The sequence below is a fragment of the Hordeum vulgare genome, chromosome 2H (genome assembly GCF_904849725.1).
Source record: "Hordeum vulgare subsp. vulgare chromosome 2H, MorexV3_pseudomolecules_assembly, whole genome shotgun sequence".
Classification (NCBI taxonomy): Eukaryota; Viridiplantae; Streptophyta; class Magnoliopsida; order Poales; family Poaceae; genus Hordeum; species Hordeum vulgare.
Genome location: NC_058519.1, coordinates 123,406,636 through 123,412,635, shown reverse-complemented (window position 1 = coordinate 123,412,635; position 6,000 = coordinate 123,406,636).

The following is a 6,000-nucleotide window of genomic DNA, read 5'->3' as shown; positions in this document are numbered from 1 at the left end:
GCTTGGTGCTCTGTGACGTTCTCCACCGTTTGGTAGAGGGCCGTCCAACGCTGAATGAAATCGCGCAGGGGCTCATTCTGCTTCTCGACACAGTGCTGGAGCTCCACGAGGCCAGCAGGGCGCTTGCACGTCCCTTCGAAGGTCCTGATGAACACTCGGGCTGGATCTGCCCAGCTGTAGATGCTTGAGGGGGCCAATTGGTTCAGCCACGCTCGTGCCGAGCCGTCGAGCATCAGAGGGAGGTGCTTCATGGCGACGTGGTCGTCCCCTCCTCCGATCTGGACTGCCACTCGGTAGTCATCCAGCCACGTTTCTGGCTTGGACTCTCCTGTAAACTTGCTGATCCCGTCGCCAATCGAAAGTTGGGAGGGATGTCAGCTGAACGGATGGCTCGACTGAAACACTCGGGACCAGATACGATGGTCTTGCTTGCACTCGGACGGTCAATATCGTGACCATCGCGATGGGCTCGGCCCCTGTCGACCCTCCGCTGGGCGATATGCCCTCTCGCATCGGGCCTTGGATCGTAAGTGTCACCGACTGAACGCCGATCATCATGATGTCGGGACCCGTAGGGCCCACCCCGCGGAGGGGTGCGTGAACGGCGACGATCTTCAGGGTTCATGGAATGGCTGCCTCCCCTGGGTCGCTGATGAGAACCAGGGCTGTGAACTGACCGATGCGTGTTCGCATGGACAGAACTATTGTGGATCCTGTTGTGCGACTGGGAGACCGCTGAGTTTTGCTGTTGCACCGTGTGCAGCAGGGCGCGGATTTGCTCGATCCCCCTGCCAGCCTCTGAATCAGTCGGCTGAAGGGAATCGGCTATCTTGGCAGTGGCAGCCAAGTTGAGGATGGGTGTGCGGAACAACTCCACGTTGCTCCGCCGAGTGTGCCGACTGGCAGAACGGCGAGGTGGACGGCGAGCGCCGGATGTTTCGCCGATCTCGTGCTCGTTCCGGCCAGTTTGGCGGGGACTTTCGTGGGAGTTGGCCATGTGTACTTCTGTTGCAGGCCCGCGACCCAAGTACTCAGAAGGAAACTCAGTCGGAACCGAGTCCGAGCGCTGGGACGGCGAGGCAACCACAACCGACTCTAGGACCGCCACTTGTGAAGACGCGTTTTGGCGCGCCTGGGCGTGTTGCACCCAACGCTGGAGCCGCGGACGGCGGGACCGCTTGTAGCGGCGCGTGACGGAGGTGTAGGTCGACACGGGAGCCGACTGCTGGAGAAGAAGAATGCCGCGGGCGCTGGCATGGAAGTGCGTAGCTCCGCGACGGGGAAGCGCCTCGACGTCGAGAGGGGCGTCCCGAAGCCATGCCGAATCATCGACGATGAAGGAGAGAGCGCCGAAGAGGATCTCGGGACCCATGCTCGAATCTCCACCGGATGACATGACGAAAAGGTGTAGTCGCAAACTCGCCGGAAGTCGATTAGACGCCTGCCCCACGGTGGGCGCCAACTGTCGTGGGTATAAGTCTGACAATAGATGTGTAGGGTACGAAAGGATGGGCAGAGCCTTAGCTACGGCGAGGTTGTATGAGTTCAGGCCCCTCTACGGTGGAGGTAATAGCCCTACGTCTCAGTGCTCTGGGAGCTTGTTGTCGAGTGGAATATGGATTACAGTGAATTGCTAACCCCTGCACTAGTGGGGGAGGGCGGCTTATATAGAGTGCGCTACCCTCCACAACGGTTCGTGCACAGGGGTGGAGTAGTGGCGAATAAATGCCTACGTTACAGGTAACGTATGTCTTAAATGCTAATAAAGGCACATGGAAACGTACAACCGTTTCCCTCCAGGGGGGTTACGATGCACAGAGTGGAATCCAGTCGGTTAGTTTGTTACACTCCGAATGCTCATCTCCGACTGGATGGTGGAGGATTTGTTACCTACTGGATGATGGGAAGTCCATAAGACAGTCGGAACTGACTAAGGGTCTTATCCCTTAGGAAGGGTAGCCCTTGGGTAGGACTTATAGGGCAGGCCTATGACCCTACCCTAGGACTATAACCCCATTAGAGGTTGAAGACGAAGGATGTACAGATAGATCCCAAAGGAAACTACAAAACTCGTGACATGGTCTGAATCTTCCTTTCCTTCGTGACATGTTTGCATGGGAGAAATTCTTATGATGAAGTTCATGGTGTTTAGAGGGCGTGTCCGTTGATAGTGATCGGTCAACCATCAAATAATGCATTCTATAACTCGATACCTTAAATTCGAAACCTCGAATCTATATTATCACATGTAATGTAAATCTAATAGTAAGCAGAGCTCGTCCGACTTCGTCGTGCCCATGTCCGTTGGCCAGTTGCGTTCCTTGTAGTATTTGTCTGGTCGTTGATGAGGTAGAGTAGGATATGAGACACTAGCCGGCTCACACGAGTCGATCCCTCACCGTCTCCCATGCCCTAGTCTTCGGAGTCGGAGCCTGCAACCCGGACGATACCAATGGACGTGAGATCGATGATGGATCCCTCCTCAGAGGAGCCAACGCCCACCATGACGCAATTGTGTTGCCCGCACTGGTTCACCATACTGGGCATCGGAGAATGTGACTCTCTCTCGCCAACATCCACGGTCACGAGGGTTGTCCCCGTCTCCAGCGCTCGTTGTCTAGCACGGGGGGGGGGGGGGGGGAAGCACGCCATGCTTGCGTCGGAGGACACAAATGGTTTGTCCACCAGCTCGGCGCACCAACAGAGGGTTGCATATCCGTGATACGTCTCCAACGTATCTATAATTTTTGATGGTTTCATGTTGTTATCTTGTCAAACTTTGGATGTTTTATATGCCTTTTATATCTTTTTTGGGACTAACCTATTAATTCAGTCCCAAGTGCCAGTTCCTGTTCTTTCCGTGTTTTTGACCCTTTTTCAGGCGGAGACCAAACAAAATAATTCTTTCGCGCTAATTTTTTATGGAAAATATCAAAAATATCGGAAGAAAAAGATACCGGAGAGGGTTCCCGAGGAAGCCACAAGCCCTGTCGGTGCGGCCCCCCCAGGCCGCACCAACCAAGCTTGTGGGCCCCTCACGGGCCCACTTGACGCAACTCCACCGCCATCTGGTCCTCTAAATCCAGAAACCTCCAGAAAGAAACCTAGATCGGGAGTTCCGCCGCCGCAAGCCTCTGTAGCCACCAAAAACCAATCTGGAGCCCGTTCCGGCACCCTGTCGGAGGGGGAATCCATACCGGTGGCCATCTTCATCATCCCGGCGATCTCCATGACGAGGAGGGAGTAGTTCTCCCTCGGGGCTGAGGGTATGTACCATTAGCTATGTGTTTGATCTCTCTCTCTCGTATTCTTGAGATGTCTTGATCTCGATGTACCGTGGGCTTTGCTACTATAGTTGGATCTTATGATGTTCTTCCCCCTCTCCCTTCTTGTAAAGAATTGAGTTTCCCCTTTGAAGTTATCTTATCGGATTGAGTCTTTGAGAACACTTGATGTATGTCTTGCACGTGTCTATCTGATGTGATCAACTTGCGGGTTTGTGACAATTGGGAACCTATGCATATGGGTTGGCACACGTGGATTCATGTGTGTACTCGATGTATGTTTTGGTGATCAACTTGCGGGTTCGTGACATTGGGAACCTATGCATAGGGGTTGGCACACATTTTGACTCTCCGGTAGAAACTTTGGGGCACTCTTTGAAGTTCTATGTCTTGGTTGAATAGATGATTCTGAGATTGTGTGATGCATATCGTATAATCATGCCCATGGATACTTGAGGTGACAATGGAGTATCCAGGTGACATTAGGGTCTTGGTTGATATGTATCTTAAGGTGTTATTCTAGTATGAACTCTATGATGATTCGAACGGAAAGAATAGCTTCGTGTTATTTTACTACGGACTCTTGAATAGATCGATCAGAAAGAATAACTTTGTGGTGGTTTCGTACCCGACAATAATCTCTTCGTTTGTTCTCCGCTATTAGTGACTTTTGAGTGAATCTTTGTTGCATGTTGAGGGCTAGTTATATGATCCAATTATGTTATTATTGTTGAGAGAACTTCACTAGTGAAAGTATGAACCCTACGCCTTGTTTCCACGCATTGCAATACCGTTCGTGCTCACTTTTGTTCCTAGTTACCTTGCTGTTTTTGTAATTTCAGATTACAAAAACCGATATCTACCATTTTTATTGCACTTGTATCACCATCTCTTCGCCGAACTAGTGCACCTATACAACTTACCATTGTATTGGGTGTGTTGGGGACACAAGAGACTCTTTGTTATTTGGTTGCAGGATTGCTTGAGAGAGACCATTTTCATCCTATGCCTCCCGCGGATTGATAAACCTTAGGTCACCCACTTGAGGGAAAATTGCTACTGTCCTACAAACCTCTACGCTTGGAGGCCCAACAACGTCTACAAGGACAAGGTTGCGTAGTAGACATCAAGCTCTTTTCTGGCGCCGTTGCCGGGGAGGTTAGCGGTTGAAGGTATATCTTTAGATCTTGCAATAAAATCTTTTTGTTTCTTGTTCTTTCGCTAGAAAACTACAAAAAAATGGAATTGAGGATGCCTCATATGCTCCATCTTTTCAATGTCTTTCGTGAGCATGATGGGAAGAAAAATTGTGCTCAGGTGCTGAAAGAAGAATTACATAGAATGCTTGGCATAGAATATGTGAATGATGAGCATGATTGCAATGTTCTTAGCATGAATTCTTTGAATACCCATGATGCTAATGATATGCAAAGCCACAAGCTTGGGGATGCTATATTTGATGAAGATGATCTTTTTAGTTCTTCCACTTTGAATGATCAAAATCATTTTGATGAAAGCATGCCCCCTATCTATGATGATTATTGTGAGGATACTTATGCTTTAATGAAGAGGGATGATAAAACTTGTCATACTCTCGAGAACCCCTTTGCTAAACCTTGCCTTTTCATTGTGGACACAATTTGTAGTGCTCAAGTCTTTTACGATACTCCCACTACTATTCTTGAGAATAGATTTCCTTATGTGGAGAGTAGTAAAATTCCTATGCTTGTAGATCATGAAAAGAAAGCCTTAGGTGCTGGTTATATTGTTGAATTCATTCATGATGCTACTGAAAATTACTATGAGAGAGGATCATATGCTTCTACTTATTGCAATAGTATCAAGCTTCCTCTCCATATGGTGAAATTTTTGAAGCTATGCTTGTTTTACCTTCCTATGCTAGTTGATTCTTGCTCCAATAAATTCTTTGATCACAAAATCCCTATGCATAGGAAGTGGGTTAGACTTAAATGTGCTAGCCATTTGCTCCATGATGCTATCGTTGTGTTTCAATCCTTACCTTTTATGTGAGCATCATTGAAATCAATGCCTAGCTAAGGGCGTTAAACGATAGCGCTTGTTGGGAGGCAACCCAATGAATAAATTTTTCTTTGCTTTTTGCTTCCTTTTTTGTTTTCTCCACACCATCATAATTCTGTTATGATTGTGCCTTTTGTGTTTCTTTTTGTGTCTGTGCCAATCAAAACCGTTATGATTAGTCTTGGTGATGATTGTTTGATCATGCTGGAAAAAGACAGAAACTTTCTGCTCATGAAAAGAATTTTCATTTTTATTCTGTAAGAGATTTTGAGTTTATTATTCTTGCTGCTGATTTCAATGCAATTTCTTCAGACTGTCGTAATTTTTCATATTTTTTGAAGTACCAGAAGTATACGAAGTATACAGATTTCTACAGACTGGTCTGCTGTTAACAGATTCTGTTTTTGTTGAGTTGGTTGCTTATTTTGATGAAACTATGGATAGTATCGGAGGGTATTAGCCATGGAAAAGTGAAAATACAGCAACCCAACACCAACATAAGTAGAATTTAAGTTTTCTATAGTACCTAAGGAAGTGGTGATCTGCTTTCTTATACTAATGATATCACGAGTTTCTGTTTAAGTTTTGTGTTGTGAAGTTTTCAAGTTCTGGGTGAAGTTCTTATGGACAAAGAGATAAAGAGTGGCAAGATCTCAAGCTTGGGGATGTCCAAGGC